The sequence below is a fragment of the Podarcis raffonei genome, chromosome 5 (genome assembly GCF_027172205.1).
Source record: "Podarcis raffonei isolate rPodRaf1 chromosome 5, rPodRaf1.pri, whole genome shotgun sequence".
Classification (NCBI taxonomy): domain Eukaryota; kingdom Metazoa; phylum Chordata; class Lepidosauria; order Squamata; family Lacertidae; genus Podarcis; species Podarcis raffonei.
The window spans coordinates 83,496,660-83,521,512 of NC_070606.1; the positions used below are offsets into that span (position 1 = coordinate 83,496,660).

General features: G+C 42.6%; 1 long non-coding RNA gene across 1 annotated transcript; it reads left to right on the plus strand.

Moving 5' to 3' along the window:
* Window positions 1-15,962: 15,962 nt before the first annotated feature.
* On the plus strand, window positions 15,963-18,707 carry LOC128413454 (uncharacterized). Its single transcript, XR_008330354.1, has 3 exons — window positions 15,963-16,152; window positions 17,015-17,093; window positions 18,345-18,707. It is a non-coding gene; the product is annotated as an uncharacterized LOC128413454 (long non-coding RNA).
* Window positions 18,708-24,853: the final 6,146 nt, after the last annotated feature.

The following is a 24,853-nucleotide window of genomic DNA, read 5'->3' on the forward strand; positions in this document are numbered from 1 at the left end:
TCAGTCAAGTAATGAATACTGAAAAGGTCAAAGTTGTGAAGGATCTTAAAGGTGGGTAGAAATCTCCCTCCAGCTTGACTCAGAATAGGTGTGGTTTTCCTGAGCTTTCTCTTTTCTTAAAAAAGAAATGGAAGGAAAGTCCCAGTCTGGGGGTAAGGGGTGGGGAGACCAGTACAAGGTAGGAATGAGAGAGGATTCAGTTTGTTGAGGGTCTTTTTTTAATGTCCACATGAAAATCCATCACCATTTTGTGTCCTGTTCTTTTACTATATACATTTCTGTAGGCAATTTTGTTCAATATAAAAAAAAAATGCAATGCAATTTCCCCTAATATAGAACACCTTTGCAAGTTATTTTCATGAAAATAGTGTTTTTCTGCACACTTTCCCTCAGTATATGCATTGTGCACATTACGTGGCTGCAGAAGACCCTTGCAAAATTCAGACGTGCAGATTTTGAAGAATAGCTATGTTTTAGTTCCCATTTTGTTTTTGAAAGTGTGAATTAGGTTGGTTCCCCTTTAAATGCAAACTGAACAAAATGTCTTCTTCACGCCTACTCAGGATAGGGTGAGCATGCTCAGAATTATTACTTCCTTCATTAGTTATAGAAGGTTTTTTGGGGGGGAGGTAGGAGGTTCTATTGAAAGAAGATGCTCTGAACATGAAATTAAGGTTTGGGGACCACTAATGCAGGTAGCCTGTATCTCTAGGATCTGATGTTCCTTCAGATGCTGGCTACCTCCACCCCCAGCACATGCTACACAAGGTAAGGGGGGGGAAGGCTATTTACAAAGGGAAGGGAGTCCCATCTGGGACTTACCATCATTCCTTTGAAGTATTCTGCAAAACCCAGATGATTTACTGAGCTTTATGCAAATGTGTTCACCCATATTTGAAAAAGAAAAATACTGGCTAAAGAATCTGTGCTTGAAACAATGTGTTTTTAAATCAGCTTTCCTCAACCTAATAACATCTAGATGTTTTGGACTATAGCTCTCATAATTACTGATCATTAGGCTGTTGGAGGTGGGACATGGGTGGCGCTGTGGGTTAAACCACAGAGCCTAGGACTTGCCGATCAGAAGGTCAGTGGTTCGAATCCCCGCGACGGGGTGAGCTCCCGTTGCTTGGTCCCTGTTCCTGCCAACCTAGCAGTTCAAAAGCACGTCAAAGTGCAAGTAGATAAATAGGTACCGCTCCAGCGGGAAGGTAAACGGCGTTTCCGTGCGCTGCTCTGGTTCACCAGAAGCAGCTTAGTCCTGCTGGCCACATGACCTAGAAGCTGTACGCCGGCTCCCTCGGCCAATAAAGTGAGATGAGCGCCGCAACCCCAGAGTCGGTCACGACTGGACCTAATGGTCGGGGTCCTTTTACCTTAAGTTAGGCTGTTGGAAGTTGTAGTCCTAAAGCCTGTGGGGCGCACCAGTTAGGGGAAGGCTGGTATAAATCCTTCCTCTCTGATGAATCTCTGAAATGGGGAAATGCTGCATAGAAATGAAACACACAAGTACTTATCATGACACATTTTAACTATCATATACACCAGAAGTGAAAGTAGCACGAGAGAACTAACTGCTATCTCTCCTGCGGGAGGTTGGTGGTATCTATAGGTCCCTTTCTAAAGACTGGAGTGTGTACTTCCTATAAACATTCAATCTTGTTGAAAATGTGTTCAGGTTAGGGCAACCATATGTAGAGGACAGCAATGGGGTGAGCTCCCGTTGCTCTGTCCCAGTTCCTGCCAACCTAGCAGTTCAAAAGCATGCCAGTAGTTAAATGAGCACCACTGCAATGGGAAGGTAAACTGCATTTCTGTGCGCTCTGATTTCCGACACAGTGTTCTGTTGCTCCAGAAGCGATTTAGTCCTGCTGGCCACATGACCTGGAAAGCTGTTTGTAGACGAACGCCAGCTCCCTCAACCTTAAAGTGAGATGAGTGCCACAACCACATAGTTGTCTTTGACTGGACTTAACCATCCAGGGGTCCTCTACCTTTTACCTTACTTATACAGAGGAGCAAAGGGCTCCTGTATATTTGTCATTTGAGTAAACGCTAGAATTTCCAGGTTTCTATATCACGAATGACATTTCTTCAAAGCGAACATAGGAAATGGTGGTTTTACTGAATCAGACTATTCATCTACCTATCAGTTAGCATTGGCTGCACCAGAGACAGGGTACCTGTGGTCCTCCAGAAGTTGTTAAACTCCAGCACCCATCATCCCCAGCCAGCATGACCAGTTGTCAGGGGTGATAGGTGTTGCAGCATCTGGATTTCAGACAGGGGTCTTCTCCAGCCCTCTTAGCAATGCTAGGGAAAGATCCTGAGACTTTCTGCATATAAAATCTGTGGTGTACCAATGATCCACGGCCATCCCCCAAGGCACTCTGTCCTTCCTCAATATCGGACACATTATGAAATGTTTGATTCCTGCACTGGCTTCAATAGCAAATACCCCATACCTAACAAGAGCATATGCCACTATTTCATTTGCTGTGGTTAATTTCTAACCAGCGCACATCAAAATACAGTAGAATAAAAGACCTATGAAATAAATTCGGAACCATGTGTTGTGGTTTTATTCCACAGGCTTTTAATTTAATTTAATTTTGCTTTATTTTATTTTACTTCACCTTATTTTATTTTTCCTGTGTCCGAGTTAGCAATTAACCACAGCAAATGAAATCTTTTCCTCCACCTCTCTTAAAACCTGCTCTGTTTTATGCTTAAAGATAAAATTAACACCACTTCTGCTGTTAATCAGGACTGGAGATGCCAATTCGGGCTATAAACAATATTTCCTTTTAACAACTAAATACTTCCCCGAGTTCACACATAATAAACACAAATCAAACTATCCCCTGAAGGGAGCACATTTGTCCAACAGAGGAGAAAGAAGTGAAATAATTCTCTTTTCAGTGACCTAGCGTGTTGCTAATCTCAGCTCCTCCAATTTACATCACAGTGTGCCACAGCCATTGTAATTAAGCTTCCCGACATTATATGACTGCTTCTTGTCAGCGAGCGCAAAACTGCCTCCTCCAGAAAGCAAATCATTAAAACAAAACACAGTTTCAGTTTTTGTAAGCAAGGAGGTTTCTGGTCAACAGTCAGCCTTGGTTTCAAATGACCAGTGACAACAGGAAGCTTCTGAGCTGTTTGCGTCTGTCAAAGGAAGGCTGATGGAGAAAACAGCGGCTGCTTTTCATTAAGAGAAAGTAAGAGGGCATGAAGAACTAACAGCAGGGATTCCAGCAGCAGCAGAATCTTAAAAAGACTGGTAGTTTTTTGTTTTTTGTTTTGTTTTAAAAAGGATATTATTTTAAGGTGGCTTAAGAAGACAGTCTCCTCTTGGCCTGTTATTGCTAGAGAGCTCTCTAGCAAGAGCTTCCTGGTTTTTTGTGGTCATTAAGAAGACAGTTCTAAATGAGTGCCCTGAACACTTTCTCTCCGATTTTGAGCTGGAAAATTGAACCAGCGTGTGCTCGCAGGTAGACAACAGCTTTATGGCAACGGCAAATAGTTGCATGATTACTGAAGTAGAGCTGACGATGGAAAATGAAAGCAGCAAGGAGCCTGTTGTACACTTGCAAGTGCGGAGCTAATAAATGTTTCAAATGAGAAGGCTCTGATTTATTACAGATAGTCTATCTGTTCTGCTGTGATCAAATCTCTTTATGCTTAATCTTTTCAATTCCGAGATGCATCTTGTAAATGAATGCCTCCACAAATTATGTTGGCCTTCGTAAAATTGTACGTGATTGAATGTAGATAATGCAAGAAGCATCACTGGAAGCCAGTACACCAGTGACCCTTTGCCATGTGATAGTTTGACTTATTTAACCCTGTCTTCTTTATATAACCACATACATCCCCTCAACCCGAGACTGAACCAATCAGTCACTCTTCACAAACTGAAAGCGATGTATGCTGCTCTTCAATTTCAATTGGGCACATGTTTCTTGTTTTTCCCAACTCTCCTCTGCCGAAACCAAAGGAGGATGTTTTCTTCAAAGTCTCATTAGGATAGATGTCATGTTCTTAAATTATGCTAGCATCCCAGTGGGAGCCAAATGATAACTTTTGTAGAATTCCTAGGCCCCACAGGAACCCCAGCTTTCAACATCCTTGTGGCAATGTAAACCTGATTATCATGAAGTGGGTTTTGTGTCAGGAGTAACATCTAAGAACCTGGATCTGCATTGAAATTGTATGCATCATTTATTTTTATCCACTATGGTAGCCTTACACCACCTGGTGCTCTCCATACACATTGGACTACAACACCCATCAGCTGCAACTAGGATAGTTAATTTTGGGGATTTTAACAGAGTTGCAGTCCAAAATCTCTGGGAAGCACCGGGTTGGTGACTGCTGCATTCTTCAAATAACTATCAAAATTGTTTTATCCGCATGATTATATTAGGAGACTCAATTGGTTCTTCCCAATCAAGGGAAGTAAGGGTACCACTCTATTCTGCCTTGGACAGACCACACCTGGAGTACTGTGTCCAGTTCTGGGCATCACAATCTAAGAAGGGTAATGACAAGCTTGACCGTGTGCTGAGGAGGGCAACCAAGATGATTAAGGGTCTGTAAACCAAGTTGTATGAGGAACGGTTGAAGTTGGGTGTGTTTAGCCTGGAAAAGAGGAGATTGAGAGGATATCTTCAGATATCTAAGGGGGTGTCACATGGAGGATGGAGCAAGATTGTTTTCTCCTGGTCTGGACGGTAGGACCCCAACCAATAGATTCAAGTTGCAAGAAAGGAGATTCCAACTCAACATCAGGAAGAACTTTCTGATGGTAAGAGCTGTTTGAATGGAGACACTCAGGAGGTTGTGGAATCTTCTTCATTTGGGATTTTTAAGCAGAGGTTGGATGGTCATCTGTCATAGATACTTTAGTTGAGATTCCTGTGCTGCAGAGGATTGGACTAGGTGACCCCTGAGGTCCCTTCCAACTCTACCAACATATGATTCTATGGTTCCTCTATGTTAGTTAATGCTAGGAGGTTTCTTAAATTATAATTAAAAAAGGAAACCATAAGAAAGGTGATAATTTTGACTGAATCTGCATGCACACAATACCTTTATAGCACATTTGAAGCACATTCTTGCCCTCAAAGAATTATGGGCACTATAATTTACCCCTCACAGGACTGGAATTCCCAGCAACCCTTAACAAACTAAGGGGCCCAGAATTCTCTGAGGGGGGAAATGTGCTTTGAATGTGCTTTATAGATATTGTATATACGCAGCCATAATCCAGACAGATTATTATTTATGAGCATTTCTTTTCCTCTCATTGTTTTTCGGCTGACGATGTCTGTGTTCTATCTAAAATTAAATTGTCTGTAGAACTAGGACTCATGTCCTTTTCTCTTTGTATAGCTATGTCCGTCCTTACTGCTATTTTTGTCTTTGGACTTTTCGGCCTCCTTCTTGTAAGCAATAGTGTTTACCTGCATACTTCATACATCTTTGCTTTTGTTTATCAGGAAAATGGCTTGCATATATTTGGTTCCTTTCTGGTGGGTTATGCAATGAGCATGTAAGAGACCAGGACAGATAAAGTCTGATATCTGCAGCTGGGAGAACAACTGACTTAAATGGTTTATTATCATTAACCATCAAAAATAGAGATTCCAACGCTTTTCTGAACAATTCATTATAATGTCCAAACCCTATAGCCTTTAGGAACTTTTCACTGGAATCACAGAATCTTAGAGTTGGAAGGTACCCAAGGGTCATCTAGTCCACCCCCTGCAGCAATAATAATAATAATAATAATAATAATAATAATAATAATAATAATAATTATTTATTTATATCCTGCCCTCCCCAGCCAAAGCCGGTCTCAGAGCAGCTAACAACAGTAAAAATAGCACAATTTACATAAAATCACAATCAATTAATTAGAATACATTCTAAAATCAATTCAGAATCAAATTAATGCCAACCATTGGGCTAGCATTCTATGAGTATTACAGAAGGAGAGAGGGGGTCAGACTGTTCCTTAGCCAAAGGCCTGATGGAACAGCTCTGTCTTGCAGGCCCTGTGGAAAGATGTCAAGTCCCGCAGGGCCCTAGTCTCTTGTGACAGAGCGTTCCACCAGATTGGGGCCACAGCAGAAAAAGCCCTGACTCTGGTTGAGGCCAGCCTAACCTGCCTGTGGCCTGGGATCTCCAAGATGTCTTTATTTGAAGACCGTAAGGTCCTCCATGGGACATACCAGGAGAGGCGGTCCCGTAGGTATGAGGGTCCTAGGCCGTATAGGGCTTTAAAGGTTAAAACCAGCACCTTAAACCTGATCCTGTACTCCACCGGGAGCCAGTGCAGCTAGTATAGCACCGGGTGAATGTGATCCCATGGCAAGGACCCCGTAAGGAGTCTCGCCACGGCATTCTGCTGGTTTTTGACAAACACTTGGTATCCCACACACTTCTTGACCTTTCTCAGACCATTTGTCTATGAACAAACAATGGGGATGTTTACCATCTTTGCCATTATTAAAGGTAGTAAAACACACCTCAATGGCAAAATTCAATGCATTCTGGGATCACTTTATGCCTCAGATAGTTTGATGCTTCTAGAAGGCAAATAATAAGTTGTAACTGGATGAAATTTGGGGACATTGTACAGATGATGATTTGGGACAATGTCCTGGAAGGACTACCCTGTAGTTTTACTTTTGCATGAACTGCACAAGGAATAGTATGCCAGGGAGGGCTTGGCCCCCCACAAATGGGATAGAGGTAAAGCAGTTAGCTTTCCATTTCAGGGAATTCTCTCAGAAAGCTCCAAACTGGACTCAGCAAAAACTCTGGTGCCGACGTATCCTGAGAGTGACCACATGGTCTATGTCACTTTGTGGTTGGAGTTGCATCTGAGGGGAATGTTGGCCTACAGCATCCTCTTTAAAAAACAAAACCCAGACTATTTGTCTACTGCTATATAACCCCCCCTGTAATATTTCTGCTGTCTCCCACAGTTTTGAAAATATTGACATTTTTTGTTATACACACTAAAAATAAAAGCAAAAGAACAGAAAAAAGTAACCAGTGAGTTGGGGATGGATTTTGCAGTGGCAGAATCCATTGGTAAATTTTCCTGCATGAGGATTATTGAAACAAATGAGAGCTGGAGGAGAATGCAGTTGCACACCTCTCATTAACTCCAAAGAAACTTGCACAGGAAAACTTGCCAGTGGGTCCCTATCCAGGTGATTTGGCACCCAGAGCCTCATTTTCTGCCTATAGTTCTGCTTCATATTCTCGTTGGTTTTGGCAAGCTGAGTATCTCACAGTGCCATTCACCTGACTATGGGAGCTCCTGCCAGGAGGACAATGAAGATGGGAAGGACCATGTTTAAGTGGTAGATCATCTGTTTTGCACATAGAATGTCACAGGTCTAATCCCCAGCATCTCTGGGTACGTCCTTTGCCTGAAACCATGGAGAACCACTTTCACTCTGGGCTCACCCACACCTCTGCTGCTTCCCCACGAGGAAAACCCATGGTCTAGTGTGGAATTGTGAGGTTGGATCCAAGAAACCATTGGTGGATGAGGGGATTTGAATGGTTCTAAGCCAAATTCAACACCATATGCACCAGCTTGTGAAGGTGACCGGGAGGGAGAGGGGGAGGCAACGTCCTGCATGTGAAGTTGGGAGAAGCCAGGGACAAATCTGAATGTGGTGGACACGTGGCTCAATGGTCAGTGGCTGATCCTCCGCCATTGTCTTGGTGCCACCACTAAAGAGGTTGGTTTGACACACCTTCCTCTCCGTGGCAGCAGGAGGAGAAGGAGCCCACCAATGGAGGTACGCTGTACTGTGCTCTGCTCTTCAGCTCTGTGCTTTTGGGGCATGGGGTCCCTGGACCCTACCCCCCAAAAAAGGGGGGGAAAGAGCTCGGCTCTTCCGAGGTTGAAGGCTAGCAGAGTGAGTTAGGAGGAAATAATGGGGGCACATTTGGGATCTAGTCTCCACTGCAACTTTGAACTACCACCTGCATGAAGCTATCTAACCCCTTGGATGGCTTTAAAAGAGGATTGGTTAAATTCATGGGGGATAAAGCTCTCAGTGGGTACTAGCCATGAAGACTATGCTCTGTCTCCATGGCTGGAGGCAGTAATGCTTCTGAAGACCAGTTGCTGGAAAACACAGGAAGTGAGTGTGCTCAGCTCCTGCTTGCAGGTTCCCCACAGGCCACTTGCTGACCCTCTGTGAGAACAGGGAGCTGGACTAGATAGACCGTGGGCCTGTTGAAGCAGGTGCTTCTCATGTCATTTTTAAAAGAGGGATATTATTACTTAGAGGCAGAATAAAGTATATGTGCACCACATATGGCCAGACCTCTTGTAGTAAAGGGGGGAGGGTTTTTTTAAAATAAATAAATAAATAAATAAATCATGCAGAAAATCCCCAGCGGAACAACAGAAGTGCCTTCAGTGCAAAGCCTGTTACAAATAAATAAATGTGAAATCAAAAAGCAATAAGACCTAACAAGAAGCATTTTATAAACCCGTAAAACATCCCTTGTGCAGTTAACCTCATAACACACTCGAAGCATGAATAAATGATCCCATAAAGTAAGACTTGCTTGGCTTATTTGTGTAATTAATTAATAAAACATTTTTTTAAAAAAGGGGGAATTTTAATGGGTGTGGTGCTATGTGGTTTCCCCTATGGTTAAAAAAAAACGTTGCATAAATTCTTAGCGGTCGACAGCAGGTTTCACTTAGCTGTTCCTTTCCATTTGTCATAGGTTGCCAGTCATCTGGGGAAGTTGCCTGAGGGAAAAGCCATAACTCAGTAATAAGAGTGCTGACACTGTGTACAGATAATTCCAGATTCCATCTTTAACACCTGTTAAAAGAATGCTAGGTATCAAGCTTTAGTACAGGAATAACCAATATTTTTACTGAACTACAATTCCCACCACCACCAGCCAGCATAGCCAAGGGTCAAGGGTTATAGAGGTTGTAGTTCATCAACATCTGGAGAGCCCCACATTGGCTATCCTGCCTTAGACTGCAGGCCCCAAAGAGCCACCAGGAACTAGAGGTGAGAGGACTGGACTTGATGGATCAATGGTATACCTCAGTACAAGGCAACATAATATAGTGGTACCTCGATGCTGAAATGACTTTCCCCTTGAGGTATGCCTGGCACCAACATGTAATAATAAATTAGAAATGCACCAAAGTGGCAAATAGGAATTAATGTTGGGATCTGTTGGGGGTGATGTGTCTCTTAATAGCATTATAGGAATTAAACAACTGAAGAGCTAAACAAAGAAACAAAATGCCAGCCCAGTGATTTGAGGGTGCATGCATAAGAGTTGCCCTGAGTCATGTTTTCTGGGAGAGCGATCCCACAGCAAGATCCTCCAAGATGGGTTGGGATCTCCAGCTCATCTGAAAGGTTCCTGCTACTCCAGTGTAACTTGCTGTTCTTGGCCCTGCTGGAGATATGCTGGAACATTTCGCCTGTCCTGGCTCAGCTGGGAAACAGTCTTCTAAGCTGAGTCTGAGATGTGTCAAGCCCTGAAAAGGGGTTTTTCTGTTGGTGTGGCAGTGGAGGCCAGAAAAGGGGGACTTAGGCTGGATCCTAAGCCCATTCAGCTCAGCCACATGACCCGGCAACCTGGCATAAGCGTTGGGTTGAAATAAACGACAGACGAGTAGCAAGTGTCATATGGGAGGCATCTCCCGAGCATGTCTCGGGGAGTCCCTTTTATTGAATATTACAGCATTGCCACATATGTGCTTATTGCTGATTGGTTAACACAAGTACAAAGCAAAGGTTGCATATAGGCATCAATCATCAATAAAGGGTGGGAAAGGGAACACAGAACTAGACAGGCACGAAAACCTCCTTATTAAACTATAACTAGTGATTGATATAGCAAGACTTAAACAATTACTAGTGATTGATATAGTGAGACTTAAAAGAACATAACAATCACGTTCCGTAGATGTGGTCAACTATGCATTAAGAACAGGTCAGGGTACAATGTTGTCATGAACTCAATGTGAACTGAACATTCTAGGAATGTTTTAGCTTAGAACGGTTTGTGCAGAATCATGTGCAGAAGCAAAACTTCCCATCATGCCAGAGTCTTGTATAGAAGCAAAACTTGACGTGCTTTCGAACTGCTAGGTTGGCAGGAGCAGGGACCGAGCAATGGGAGCTCACCCCGTTGCGGGGATTCGAACCGCCGACCTTCTGATCGGCAAGCCCTAGGCTCTGTGGTTTAACCCACAGCGCCATCCACGTCCCCGGCATAAGCAGTAGTCCTGCTCTAAAATAGAGACAGTCTGATGTACTTTGCCCCAACTTAACTTCAGCTTCTTACATTGCATCTGTATCTGAGTTCAAGCAAAGTTTTTGGTTCATAAGAAAGAGCAAAACTCCAGCATCCACAGCTGGGCAATGTCTTTATTAAAAGCCAAGCCAAATCGTCACAAAATGGGGGAAAGTGTCATAGAACAAATGGAAACGAAAAGAACTTCTGCAACTAAGCTGCTAGACTCATGCCTCCTGGAAATTCATCTCAAGCGTGTTTCCTTGCTTGTTACCTCAGTTTACCTGAAATCACAGTGTTTTGCTTTTGCTCATCTAACAACTCCCTGTGCTTTGGTTAAGTGATTTCAATAGTGCTGAGGTTACTCGCACATGCCTCGAAGGAAACTGCAAAATATGCTGACTTGGTAGAATCCAGAGAACAAAATGAATGTCAGCTCCTCCAGGTCAAAGTAATATGTGAAGCTCAGACACCTTTAAAAGTTCTTGATATTTAAGTACACTCTTGAATGAGTCTTTCTTTCAAGGATGCTTTGTACTTGGTCGGTCTGTGGAAAGTAGACGTGCCGTTGCTATGGAATCCCATAATTCAGGAGGCTTTTCTAATGAACAAATAGTTGAGTGGCTTTATGGGATGTCAGTTATTGGTGAATTGGCTAATTTTAGTTTCTTGTTATTTTTAATCTTCAGTTCATCAGTGCATGATAAAAACACACACCCCGGAAAACAAAATTAATACACATTTTGTGCACATTTCTCTGAAACTGTGATTTTTGAATACATATTTTTGCAAGCTACATTCAATAATGTAATGACTTTTTGTACATTGTTTTCGTGTTGAAAGCTCAGATATAATTTGGAAACGAACAGTTAGGGAAATGTCATGAAAATGGAATAATTTGCCATGTGAATGCAACCCAAGTGGAGTCAAAACCCAATACAATTTAAAGTTAAAAATGCCAACCTGGCTGCCCAAGTGTAGAATCACAGAATTGTAGAATTGGGAGGAACCCCAAGGACCATCTAGTCCAACCTTCTGCAATGCAATAATCTCAACTAAAGCATCCATGACAGATGACCATCCAACCTCTGCTTAAAAACCTCCAAGGAAGCAGAGTCCACAATCTCCTGAGGGAGTCTTTTCCACTGTCGAACAGCTCCTACTGTCAGAAAGTTCTTCCTGGTGTTTAGTAAGAATCTCATTTCTTGTAACTTTAAGTCACTGGTTTGGGTTCTAACTTCAAGAGCAGGAGAAAACAAGCTTGCTCCATCTTCCCTGTGGCCGCCTTTTATATATTTGAAGGTGGCTATCTTATAGTCTCCTCTTAGTCTCCTTAGTAACCTCTTTTTCAGGCTAAACATGCCCAGCTCCTTCAACCGTTCCTCATAAGTCTTGATTTCCAGACCTTTTGATCATCTTGGTTGGCCTTCTTTGCACACATTCCAGTTTGTCAATACCCTTCTAAAATTGTGGTTCCCAGAACGGGACACAGTATTCCAGGTCTAGCCAAGGCAGGTAATCAGGTTGACTCCTGAATGTCTCATGTAATGTTTAAATTCATTACTGAAGGCAAGCTCTACCATTTTTCACAGGCTCTGATCCACCTGATGTCACAAGTCATGTGGTGATGGACAGAGGGTCAGGGTCACCCACCCTTTAAATGTGGCCCATGGAGCAGGTGGCCAGTTTTTGATTTGGCCCATCCCTGACCTAACTAAGCAGTGCAGTAAAAGATCTAAGTGAATGCAATTTGTACTTCAGCCTAGCATAAAACACAAAATGCTTAAGCCAAACACTGACAGCTCCATGAAACATGTATACTAATTTTTGCAAATGCAACTGGACCGTGTACACCCAATGTCATCCAGAACGCAACATGGAGCACGTACTTTCAGAATAGGCTTGGGGACTTTAAATGGGTCCCCCCCCCAATAGACAAATAAAATAAAGAAGTTATATTTTTGTGTGCAGAAGGGGTGCAGACTCCATCTCTTATTTTAAATTCTCTTCTCCACAGGAGTTTCAGGGAATCATGAAGCATTAAGATGAAAGGATTTGCAAACAGAAAGATCATCTGTTATTTAAAATGAGCCCATTTTACAATGTTCCCATTCACCAGATATCGTTTCCAGTTGACAACTAATCACATACATCATTTTCATTAATTTATACAGCAGATTAGTTATAATCTATAGATTTGCAGGGAAGCACATTTATGGAGCCTGACTCTGATTGAACATTCCTTTGATTGATGATTTAATACCACTTTCCCTTCAGAAATTAAGCAAATAAATTGGCTATAAATTTTATATGAAAGTGAAATGAAGCTGTAATGGAAGCGATAATGCACAAACATACGTGTCGGTTCCTAGTTGTTTTGCATAACATTCAGCCCTGAGGAAGAGTTCAGGAGAACTTGAAATCTTTGCACACTACACACTATTTTAGGTGAGTTTCATGAGGCTTTTGGAGTATCAGGTGACTCGATCAGCTGGTCAGCAGACCCACATATGCCTTATGTGATGTTAGATGTGAAGAAGGATTGATTGTTAAACCACTCTGAAAATTGCAGCTGTGGGAAAAGAATAAAGTAAAGGACCTCTGACCATTAGGTCCAGTCGTGACCGACTCTGGGGTTGCGGCGCTCCTCTCGCTTTATTGGCCGAGGGAGCCGGCATCCAGCTTCCGGGTCATGTGGCCAGCATGTCTAAGCTGCTTCTGGCGAACCAGAGCAGCGCACAGAAAGGCCGTTTACCTTCCCGCTGGAGCGGTACCTATTTATCTACTTGCACTTTGATGTGCTTTTGAATTGCTAGGTTGGCAGGAACAGGGACAGAGCAACAGGAGCTCACCCTGTTGTGGGGATTTGAACCGCCGACCTTCTGATTGGCAAGTCCTAGGCTCTGTGGTTTAACCCACAGCGCCACCCGCAACCCTACGGGAAAGGATGTTTAACATGGTATCAGAGGATTTTAAATGTGTAGTGTGAATGTGGCCCAGGCGTGGAGCACACATACTCACAACCCACAGGCCAGGGGTCAACCTTGAAAGGCTATTTGATGCACTATAGCCCAATGAGCAATCCCCTGGGAAACCATCAGTGAGGGTGAAAAGGCTGAGAAAAGAATTTGGTTTTGGGAACCATCTGCCAGCTCCTGTGAGTGGGATTTAGAAAAAAAGGCGCTGCTGGTAATTGCACTGCAAACCTTTAGCAGGGATTGACAACCTGCTGCTGTCGGTAATAGGAATTGCTGTCCTTAGTATGAAAAGTTGCCACTGTCGGGCACTGAGTATATTCAATGTTGCAAAGGGAAGCAAAGTTTTGGCTTCTGGAGACTAAAAAACGGCTGTTTGGAGAAGCAGCAAAGCATGGATGTTCCAACTTCCTCGGTTATTAGAGAATATGTGGCATTGCATTCTAGATTAAAGATGCTTTCACATAAAAAAGTGCATTTTGGGATATTGTTAATTTGTGCCGGAACGATTTTTAAATAATCAAATGGATAGTTTAGTCAATTGATCTTTTGCATTCAAACACAGATCGCATCCCACGGACTGGCTGGGTGCAGAGGAATGATGTGAGGAACCAGCTGGGAAACCCACAAGGGAAGAAGGCTCAGAGTCAGGGGATTGTTGGTAGGACAATGATGAGTGATCAGAGGGAGAAGACTGGGAGGAAGAGGTGGTGGAAGCTGAAAAGGCAGAGATGAGTGTGGCTGGTGAAAAGGTACGGCTTGTCATGAAGTAGTGATCCAGTGAGCAAGTATCGCTTGGTGGGGACCCTCAGGCAGGTTGTCACAATTAGTCCCCAAAGTGGGAGCATGTGATGGGGCTGGCTGGTTGCCAGCATTCCCCAGACCTTATAAATCTTTGAGTTAACCTGCCAGGGGAGGGAGAGAACATGCCATGTTTAGACTTGATGTTTGATGTTCTGTAGCTGGTGCCAGAGAAGAAGCCTAGTAACCCATCTGGCGCCTGCATGTGATTGATCAGTAGCTATGATGGAGGACTCGGGAAAGTGACCCCCTCCTTACACGGGTGTCTCTCCTTCCTGCTGTGACAAGCTTTCCTCCCCCTTAGTCTCCTAGAACCAGGAGAGGCATGAGGAAGTTAGCTTCACACAGGCACAGTCTCAGATTGCTTGGGGAAAACCCTGGAAGGGACTTAGGGAGCTGTGGGAAGGTGGGAACCTTCAGTCTCAGCAACTGCTTCATGGGGGCAAGACCTGCCAGAGATGAGTTGCTGTGCTAATAAAGAGTTAACTTGTGCAGTGTGATTTACTGCTGGCTTGCTTCTTTCATAGGAACATAGTAAACAAATTTATATGAAGTTAGACCACTGGCCCTCCATGTCTTGTTGGAGGCCAAAGAATGGGAAGGGCCATAACTCAATGGTAGAGCATCTCCTTTACCTGCAGAAGGTCCCAGGTTCAATAACTGGTGTCTACAGGTAGAGCTGGGAGGCTATTTGAAACACTGGAGAGCTGTTGCCAGTCAGTGTAGATGATACTGAGGAAAATGGACCTGGTCTGGCTTGGTGCAAATCATCTTCCTGTGATCATTTTTTAAGTAAATGACAGATGCCAAAAAGAGTTGTAGTTTATGTGTGTGTTTTCTCCCCTACCAGTAAATATAATTTCCCCTTGCAGTTTAACAAACAACTTTCTCCATACTGCTCTCAACACATCCACACAGGAAGTGTTTGCATGGGCAATTGTACAAAATAATTATTTGCTCTCTCTCTCTCTCTCTCTCAGAAAAAAACCCGGCCTCTGCAATGTAAGCAAATAGAAATAGCAATCCTAAAACAGCAAATATTGTTTCTTTTCTCTCTCTTTTTTGCATTGCCTCATCAGCTTAAGCATTTTATGAGACTCTTCCTTTTATCAAAGACACATTTAAATCAAGGAAATGATTTTTTAATACTAGGGCAGAAATTAATTTCATGCTTCCCCTAGCAAATGCCTACTATCAAGAACTGAGTAAACAAACATTTGCACATCTGCTACTGTTAAATGAAAGCAGAATAAAATAAATTGTAATGGGAGCTTGATCTTAATTTCTGTACTGCTATTCTAATGTGCGACTGCGTATGCCTTGCCCAGAGTTTGTGGAAACTATAATGAAACTTTGGCGACCTTTTGGCAGTGGAATCACATTCAGTGTGACTCTGACCTTTCAGGAGTCCGTTAGTTCTTGGTTCAGGAAGAGAGCTGCACATGTTCCAGAGGCAATCCTCCTTGCTGCATCAAGAACCGCATGCAAAATGGGCTACTGCATATACAAAGTCGCAATTAGCTCACAGCAAAGCTGTCCATGCCAATCATCAGTAGTGCTGGCTATTTGTATGAACAAATAGTCAGCCAGCCCACTGCAGCAGACCCACCAGGGGCCATCTTATTTATTGTTTATTTCTTATTTAAATTCATGAACCTCAGGCGCTTGGAATGGCTGAAAGCAATATACAATGAAATGCATGGGGCAAATTTGCGATCTGCACCCATTCATTTGCACAACTGCATAGAATTAGAGAACCATGAAGTTGGAGGGTATTTTGTAGGGCAGATAAAAGAAAGTGTTTATTCACACAGTGCATTGTTTAACTATGGAACTCACTCCCACAGGAGGCAGGGATGGCCACTGTGGCATTTGCCCATTCTTTTGAAAATGTCTGTACAGGGGGAGAGAAAGAGTTAATAGGCAGACCAATAGAAAAGCCAGAGGTGGAGCCTACCTGTCTATAAAAGGGCTTGGCCCGAGGTTTAGTTAGTTTGTTGGTTGGTTGGCAAGAGGCAGTTGGGAAAGCAGTTGGCAGACAGATGGAAATAGAGAGACAGTTAGTGCAGTTGGTTCTTGTGTGAGGGGAGGTAGACAGAATAAAATAAGACTAAGAGGGTTAAGGGTAATAGTGTTTTGAATGTATTTAATGTTTATTTGTGCTAGCAAGAAACTACAATCTTCATTGTTAACTTATGAACCTGACTGAGACTAAGTGATTTACTGGGGAGGACCTGGTTGGTGGAAGTGGATTAGTGGTGTACGGGTCAATAGTCCACAAGACGACCGGGGGCCGTCCAACTTGAATGGCTTTAAAAGAGGATTGGATAAATTCATGGAATGGTTCCTAGCCCAGATGGCTATGCTCTGTCAGCACCATTAGAAGCAGCAATACTTCTGAATAACTCTTGCTGGAAACCACAGGAGGGGAGAAGGCTCTTGTGCTTGGGTTCTGCCGGATGATTTACCACAAGCATCTGGCTGGCGACTGTGAGAACAGGATGCATGTCTCTTCTTGTGCTTTATGTTCTTATGTCATCCTCTCCAACTCTCCTCAATCCAGGAATTTAATCCAGGGGTGAATGCCATAGTTTAACTAGGTGCTATATCAAGAAATACTTTCTTTTGTATGCCCTGAATCTCCCAGCATCTGGCTTCATTGAGTTCCCTGGGTTCTAGTGTCATGAGACTGGAGAGCAGAGGCAGAAGCTCTATTTCAGGTTTCTTCAACCTCGGCCCTCCAGATGTTTTGAGACTACAGTTCCCATCATCCCTGACCAGTGGTCCTGCTAGCTAGGGATCATAGGAGTTGTAGGCCAAAAACATCTGGAGGGCCGAGGTTGAGGAAGCCTGCTTTATTTTCTAATGTGATGGGCCTAAGTAGGTAGTGCTAATGTACTGACATTTTATTGTTTCCTTAGTCCATGTCAAGAAGGCCATCTCAAGAAGATTCACTTCAGGCAATACCATGAGGGGAAATAGATGAGGGCAGAAACTAAGGTCGGAATGCTGTAGCAAGCTTTTTTGTGTTTTTTTAAAGTGTTGTTTTTCTTTGTTCCCGGAACTGTACATCCAAAGCAGAACAATTTGCAAAATATTGCACATTTACTACTTTTTACCTCTGTCATTTTAGTGTCCCATATTATATGGGACACTAAAATGACAAACGTAAAAAGTAGTAAATGTGGAATATTTTGTGGGGAAACCTCATTTTTATTTTGCAGCTAAAATTAATTCAGCAAAAAACCCCATATTTTTTTAATCCAATGTAATTAGATCAGTGCTGATTTTTTAAAACCCCTTGCAATAGCAATTGATTTGTCAGTATTAAGATGCCTTTCAAATTTCTGGTTGCTTCAGTTTCAGTCACTATTGCAGTTAAACTGCTCCGCTGTTCTGAAATTAGAACCATTTAAATGATAAAGTTTTATAAGGACAACATCTTCATTTGTCATTTTTTATTGTCTCTAAATAGTGATCTGGTCCCGTCATTTTATGCTATAGGCAGGTGGCCGCATATACAATACAATCCAATAAAATATTTTAATGCTGTTTAGTTATTTAATTAAGGATAATTTCCATTGTGTTTATTTATACCAAAGCTATTAATATGAATTCTTAATTGCATGTATCTGTGTGTGGTAGTTTCTCCAGTATCTGCATTTTTAGGCACACTATACTTGAATATGTTCATTTTTGCACACATTACGTGCCTGAAAAACGGTACTGCAAAATTCAGAGAACTGTGAATTTTGAAAAATGGCTGTGTTGTTGTTTGCATAGTGTTTCAGAAAGTCCAAATTAGGTTTATTTGCCTTTCAGTGTGAACTGAATCAAATATATTCCCCATCCTTACCAAAGCTGGCATTTAACCTGGTGTATGGAACTTTAAAGAGAATCAGCAAAAGGAAGGAACATGGGCTGCACAAATATTTCAAATTAAACAAGTTTTAAATGTAATAGGGGGGAAAGTGTTGGACACAAATCTCCTGAATTGAAATGACTAACTTCCTGGATGGGTGAAACAGAGCATGGCATAAATCTTAAATAAAATATGAAGACTCAAGAGGAATTTGTCTCTAGAGGATTAGTTGCATGCTCTATTTCCTCTCAATAAACATGCTTCAGGGTGATGGGCAATCACCTTTTTTTGAGTCAGTGAAGGTGTGCTATCTCTGTGATGCAGATATAGTCAATCATCATAAACCTGTTGAACTAGGTACTTCAAATGTAGTGTCTATTGTTTTGCAGGTAATTCAATCAGGATGTTGAAAGAGTGATTTCCATTCATTGCACCAACGGTCTGAAAGACGGATGGTTTAATTAATCCAACTACATTCCTATAAATAAACAATGCAGGGCAGTTAACAGGCTACTTTGCTCATAGTATTATAGATTTTTTTGTTAGTATTCTTGAAGAGTACCATTTCGTACTAGATCAATTCAACCAAAGGCTGACAATATATGATTCCACCATGCCACTTTCAAGAAATGACAAGAACAACCATTACAACAAGAAAAGAAAAACATGCAAATGTACATACCATCTACTGTTTCCAACCTAATTTTAAATTAAACATTCAACTTCTTTTTCCCCCACAATGACCATTGGTGATATGAGTTTTCCTTCTTCTTAGAGTTTTTTACTAGTTGAGAAAAACTCTATGCCCTGGGGGTAGCCTATCATGTTTCCCTGCCTGAAGCAAAATGGGGAGATGTTGCCCCCCACTTCCTTGTTGAAGCCTTGCTGATTGCCATTTGGTACAATAGTGGCAAATGGGAAGATGTTCTGAGGCAGATTCCTTGGGGACAAAATAGTGGTATAATTGCCCACCCTGTGCAGGAGTCACGTGTAATTCCCCAAGCACTGCAAGATGAATATGGCATAGGAACAGACCTCAAATTTAACTGAATGCACTTCTCCGTTCCTTTGCAATTCCTCAGAGCAGTAAATTGTGTACTGAAGCTTGTTGTTTGGATCCACTCTATGAACATGGTTCCAAAAAGCAGCTGCTAAGGTTTAGTTGCCTTCTGCACCAATGGTTTTGTCATTTGAGGATTGAAATGGGTTCTCCCCCCCCCCTTTTCTTGGCATTCAAATCTACAGCGCTCCATGCTTAACTCAAGGCCTTTGAGCATATATAGCAAAACGAGCAGAACTGAATCCAGAACTAAAGCAGGGCAAAACAAAATCAATATTGATTTTTGTTTAAACAAAACAAAACTTTAATTTTCTAAGAAACGTTCACCCGGAGCGTTGCCAGAGCCCGAGTGAGTTAATCCATATTTCCAGATTGCAAAGGATGACATAGCAGACATCTCTGCCTGCCCACCCCCTTTCCAAAGAGTAATTACTTTTGCAATCACCAGGTGGCTGATGGGAACCAAACAGACATATTGGAAAGGCCCAGTGTGCTATTGATTTTAGGGCCATTGTAGTACTGTTTAAGTGCATTGATGATCAGTTATCAGAAGATCATCTACTGAGGTTCTCTTCTATAACAGGAATGAAAGAGAGAGAGAGAGAGAGATAGAGAGAGAGAGAGAGAGAGAGAGCCTTCTCCATAGACAACTGGACTGGTGAGGCAGAAGTCAGGGAGACCAACAGTATGTAGAGGCAGATACCCCTCCTGATTGATTGTAAGGAAGAACTTGTAATGTAGAGTATTCCTGTTCAGGAGACTCCATACTATTCCCCTTCCATGGCCACTGAGCATGCTCAGTCCTCATTGGAATGATTTGGAAATCCCCCTCTTAGGGTATTTTATAAAGGTCTGGGTTTTTTGTACTTAGAAGACTTGGTTCCCTCAAGCCTTTTATTACCTCTCTCTTGTGTATGTGGGTGGTATGTGTATTATATATGCATACTGACAGGCAGAGAACTGGGATCATTCTTTCTATATGCTACTGATGTCATCAACAGCTGTGAAATATATTTGTATAGTAATATTGTCCCTGAAATGATTATTTAGAAAGCTAACGGATGTATAAGTTTCTGCAAATGAAGTAAATCAGAACCATTTACATACTCAAAGCCATTTAGGCTGCAATCTTGTGCACTTTTATTGAATCTAGTGGGCCTTCCTTCTGAGCAAACATGCTTAGGATACCACTGCACATCTCAAAACCTGTTCAAGGATCTAAGCACCCACCCCACTGTTCTCTCCTGCCCCTTAAAAAAAGTTCTCCTCTCATCAACCTGGTTAATAAGGCTGTCCCAGCATGCAGCAGTCTTTAAGATGTTTTGCTTGCGCTGTAACAATATGATCAAGGGAACAGAAGGCAAGCCAAGCTGCATTAATCACTAGGTTAATAGAAGCAATCCCCTGGAGAGACATGAAAGGTAGGCTATAGATGAGAAGAGGTGAGGCCATATCTGAAACCATTATCAGTTGAGGCAGCTTGATTAGAAATCTCCCTTTGATTAGACTGAAATAAGCCTTAAATTAAGATAATGATGTGATCTCATAATTGATTATATGAAATCCCTCTTTTCTCATCAAACCTAGCTTCAGCCAACACTGCTGGTGGTGACAAGGCAAAAATACCTATAATTGAGAATAGCAACAAAATCCTCTAATTCAGGGATGGGGAACCTATGGCCTTCCATATGTTGCTGGGCTCTTCATCCTATCAGACAGAGCCAGCATGGCGAATGATCAGGATAGTGGGAGTTGGACTCCAGTAACATCCGGAGTACTGCCAGTTCCCAATCCCTGCTTTAGTTACTCAGATCATGGAGCAAGATTAGCTTGGAAGCTTTCATAGGGGTCCCAATCTAGACAGTTTAAAAGGGGAATAAGACAAATTCACGAAGGACTGAGCTATCAATGGCTACTAATCATGTTATCAATTGACTGCCACCAGGATAAGAGGAATCATTCCTTTGAATACCAGTTGCTGGAGGACAACAGTTGAAGAGGGCTATTGCCCTCATGACCTTCTTGTGAGTGCCATGATCATGCTTAACGCAAACCATGGGACACCTCCTCTCAGGAAAAGGTATGAGACCCCTGGAGAACCCCATAGGTCCTGGGGGATCGTGCAATAGTCCCAAGACAGCTTGTCTTTTTACCTGGGTCCTCTGATCCCGCCTGAAATTGTCTTATTATGAACTATTTGTTAGAAGACCTTGCAAACTGGGTGAATTAAATTGAAGTTATCACTTACAGTTTCTGGAGTTCAGAGGCTTTATTCATGCAGAAACTATTTAAAGGATGAGAAAATAGCTTTTATGAGAGAAATATCAGACATGTCTGGAGAGAAAGCAAACAACATAGCTTACAAACAACTGCAGGCTAGATTGCTAGACAAACAGTGCTTTCGTGTTGTTTAAATGAACACATACATTAACTCGGGAGAAAGAGTATTTGCTTTTCTCCAGCACTATTTTAATTTAGGAGTATCATATTGTAACCAATAGGTGGTGAAAATAAGACCTCTCCTTAGTGTCAACTCCCTTATTCAGCAATAAATGTTGCTGCTCCAGATCAGCTGTGACTCCAACTTCCACAGTAGCTTCAAGTCATGGACATTGTGCTTTCCACAGACATGTGTTTAGCCACTCTGAGAAACAGTATGCTGCACTAGGTAGGGCCTTTATGTGATTCAGCAGGGCTCTTATGCTCCTTAGAGACAGGTAGAAATATATGATATTCTCTGTCCTGCTGCTGAGACTTCCATTCTTTCTGGTCTGCCTGACTTCCTGAAATGACCTCATACACTCTCAGTTCATTTTAAATATATTATGCTTTAAGAGTTATTTTCTCTGTTTTGCAATCTGTTGCTGTCCCCCCCCCCACACACACACTTACATTGATACTTTATGTGCAGTTTGCTGGCACAAGTTACACCAATACTAATGTGGGTGGGTGGAACAAAGTAAGAGAGTTCAGAAAGCAGGAAGGAAGAAGAACCCTGTGACTCCAGGAAAGACTGAAAGCAATCGAACAATACCCCAAAGAGACTTAACTCAAGTAAAGAAGACAAAGAACAGGAGGAATAAGAAGCAGAAAAGATGAGTGAAAATGAATTTAAAAGGGGGTCTTTTCTGTTAGCCTTTGAGTGACTTTTGATGGTTGGCAAACACTTGAAATAGATAGGGAGCTTTGATAGCATTTTAATAATAAAGCAAACTTAACATTTAGATGGGTCTTTGGACTGTTCAAATACCTTCCCATTCATTATCTAGTCATAATTATTTCCATATGCTTCTGTAGGCCAAAGCCTACTCTCCAGTCTCAGGAAACATCACACCAAACTGAGCGGCTGTATCTCCAGAGGTGTCTGAATCAGGGCAGCTTGGAACATTTCAATCATATTTATTCAAAAATGGCATCTGGCATCCAAACATAGACAAAAGACAACTTCCTCCACCTTGAAACCCTCATGTGAAGTTGACTAGCAGTCTCTCAAGAGGTATCCTAAACCACAGAAGACAGACAGACAAACCACTTTACAAAATATGTAATAGATGTCTAGTGTGATAAAAAACCTGTTTCCTTTCAGTTTCAGGAAATGCTATACTCATCAGAAGGATAGAAGTTCTCCGTGTCAACCTACATAATTCCTTCTGCTGCATAGAAAGTGTCTTTACCTATTACTTCAGAACATTTACATGCATGTTCTTGACCAAATAATTTATTATTGATAGCACTGCTTACTCAACTACAGTGGTACCCCAGGTTACAGACGCTTTAGGTTACAGACTCCACTAACCCAGAAATAGCACCTCGGGTTAAGAACTCTGCTTCAGGATGAGAACAGAAATCATGCTCCAGTGGTGCAGAGGCAGCAGGAGGCCCCTTTAGCTAAAGTGGTAAGGTTAAGAACAGTTTCAGGTTAAGAATGGACCTCCAGAATGAATTAAGTTCTTAACCCGAGGTACCACTGTATGTAGTTTGTCCCCTACCAAAACATTTTGGCTTTTGATATAATGCTAGGCAATCAGTTGGAAAGGTCTGTTAAATACACCATGGAGTTCATTTTCATCTGGCAATAGTTCAGGAGGCACATTTAAATCTGGCTGTGCTGGAGGAAGAAGCTAAATGATACCTTATTGCAAGTCAAAGAATCTCAAAAGGAGGCATGTGGCCAGATTTCATGCTCTTTTAGAAATGGGCAAAATTCTCGTTCACGATTTGAGCCAGAATGAAGAAACATTTTGTTTGTGAAAAAAATATGTGCTCATGAGAACATAATTAACTTTTGGATCACTCTCAAGGTACATCTACACCAATATTCTGTTTCCAGTTTAACATGGACCAGCCAAATGCTTCTTGAAAATTGCAAGCTGAATATGAACACTGTGGTCCACCCCTGTTTCTTGTCACCACTTTCAGATATTTACAGGTATGCTCTCCCTGTACATAGATGTTCCATTTCTCTGTTATAGACTGAACATCATTGACAGGCTTACCTTTCAAATGTCAGTCAAATCCAGGGATGGCGAGCGTATGACCTTTCAGGTGTTGCTGGGCTATAGCTCCTTGTGCTGTTCTGGCTAGGGCTGGAGCTGCACAGGTTGCCTACCCTTGGTCTAATCATTTCTTTAAAGCCATTCCATGGCTTTGATCCTAAGCTAAGGTAAGGAAGCTTAAAAGAAGGAAAACTTTTCATTCTCCTCTATAGTGACCTGCAAGCCCCACCACACAGACTCCACAGAGAGTCTGTGGGCCATCCTGATCTTTGACAGGACTCAAGAGGAAGTCCTGTTGCTGGAGGAAGGAGGGGATGAGAAAACTTCTATCTGTGTACTTCCTTTGCTTAGGATCCACACCTGAATTGCACAGCTCCACAGCAGCACCCATGACACTTTAAAAGCCTACACAAGCTCTTTCCACTGGGATGAAACTGTGGGACGTGCTTACACTTTTAGCTGCAATGTGGGTGTGAAAAGTTCTCCATTTCCTCATATCTGATGGCTGGTTCCTGAACAACTGGAAAAGCTACTGTCCCAGCTCCTGCCAACTTAGCAGTTCAAAAGCATACCAGTGCAAGTAGATAAATACTGCTGCGGCGGGAAGGTAAACAGCATTTCCATGTGTTCTGGCTTCCTTCATGGTGTTCTGTTGAGCCAGAAGCAGTTTAATGCTGGCCACATGATCCGGAAAGTTTTCTGTGGACAAACATCGGCTCCCTCGGCCTGAAGCAAGATGAGCGCTGCACCCCATAGTCGCCTTTGACTGGACTTAACCGTCCAGGGGTCCTTTACGTTTACCTTTACCTACATGGTCACTCGCAAACTGCTAATGCTGTCAAATTGGCCTCTGATCAAGAAAGCTAAAGAGAATCAAAACATGCTTTAAAGTCCATCTATTTTCCAGACCTCACTGCCTAGGGAAGCCCTTGATGCTGATGTACTGCTCTGGTCTTGCTCCTTGATTCCCCTGTTTCACTTGGATGTGTGCAAGAGGCCTCTACACCATGGATTGGCAAACTAAGGCCCATGGGCCGGATCCAGCCCAATTGCCTTTTGGATTTGGCCCATGGACGGTCCTGGATCAGTGTGGAGATTCTGATCGGTCAGGCTGCACCATCCCCTCCCCACACCACAGCGGCGCCTCCTCCCTCCCTCCTCCTGGCTTCTCCCAGCCCTGCCTAGAGGAGGAAGGGGGCTGGGCTTTGTTGAGCAGTGGTTGGCTGAGTGCCGTTTTAAGCAGCCCCTCTCCTGAGGCAGCCCTCAGGAGGCTCTCCGCCGCCAGCCCCTGCCGCTCTCAAGGCACAGGTAAGCAGCCACCAGGGTTCATCTGGTGCTGTGG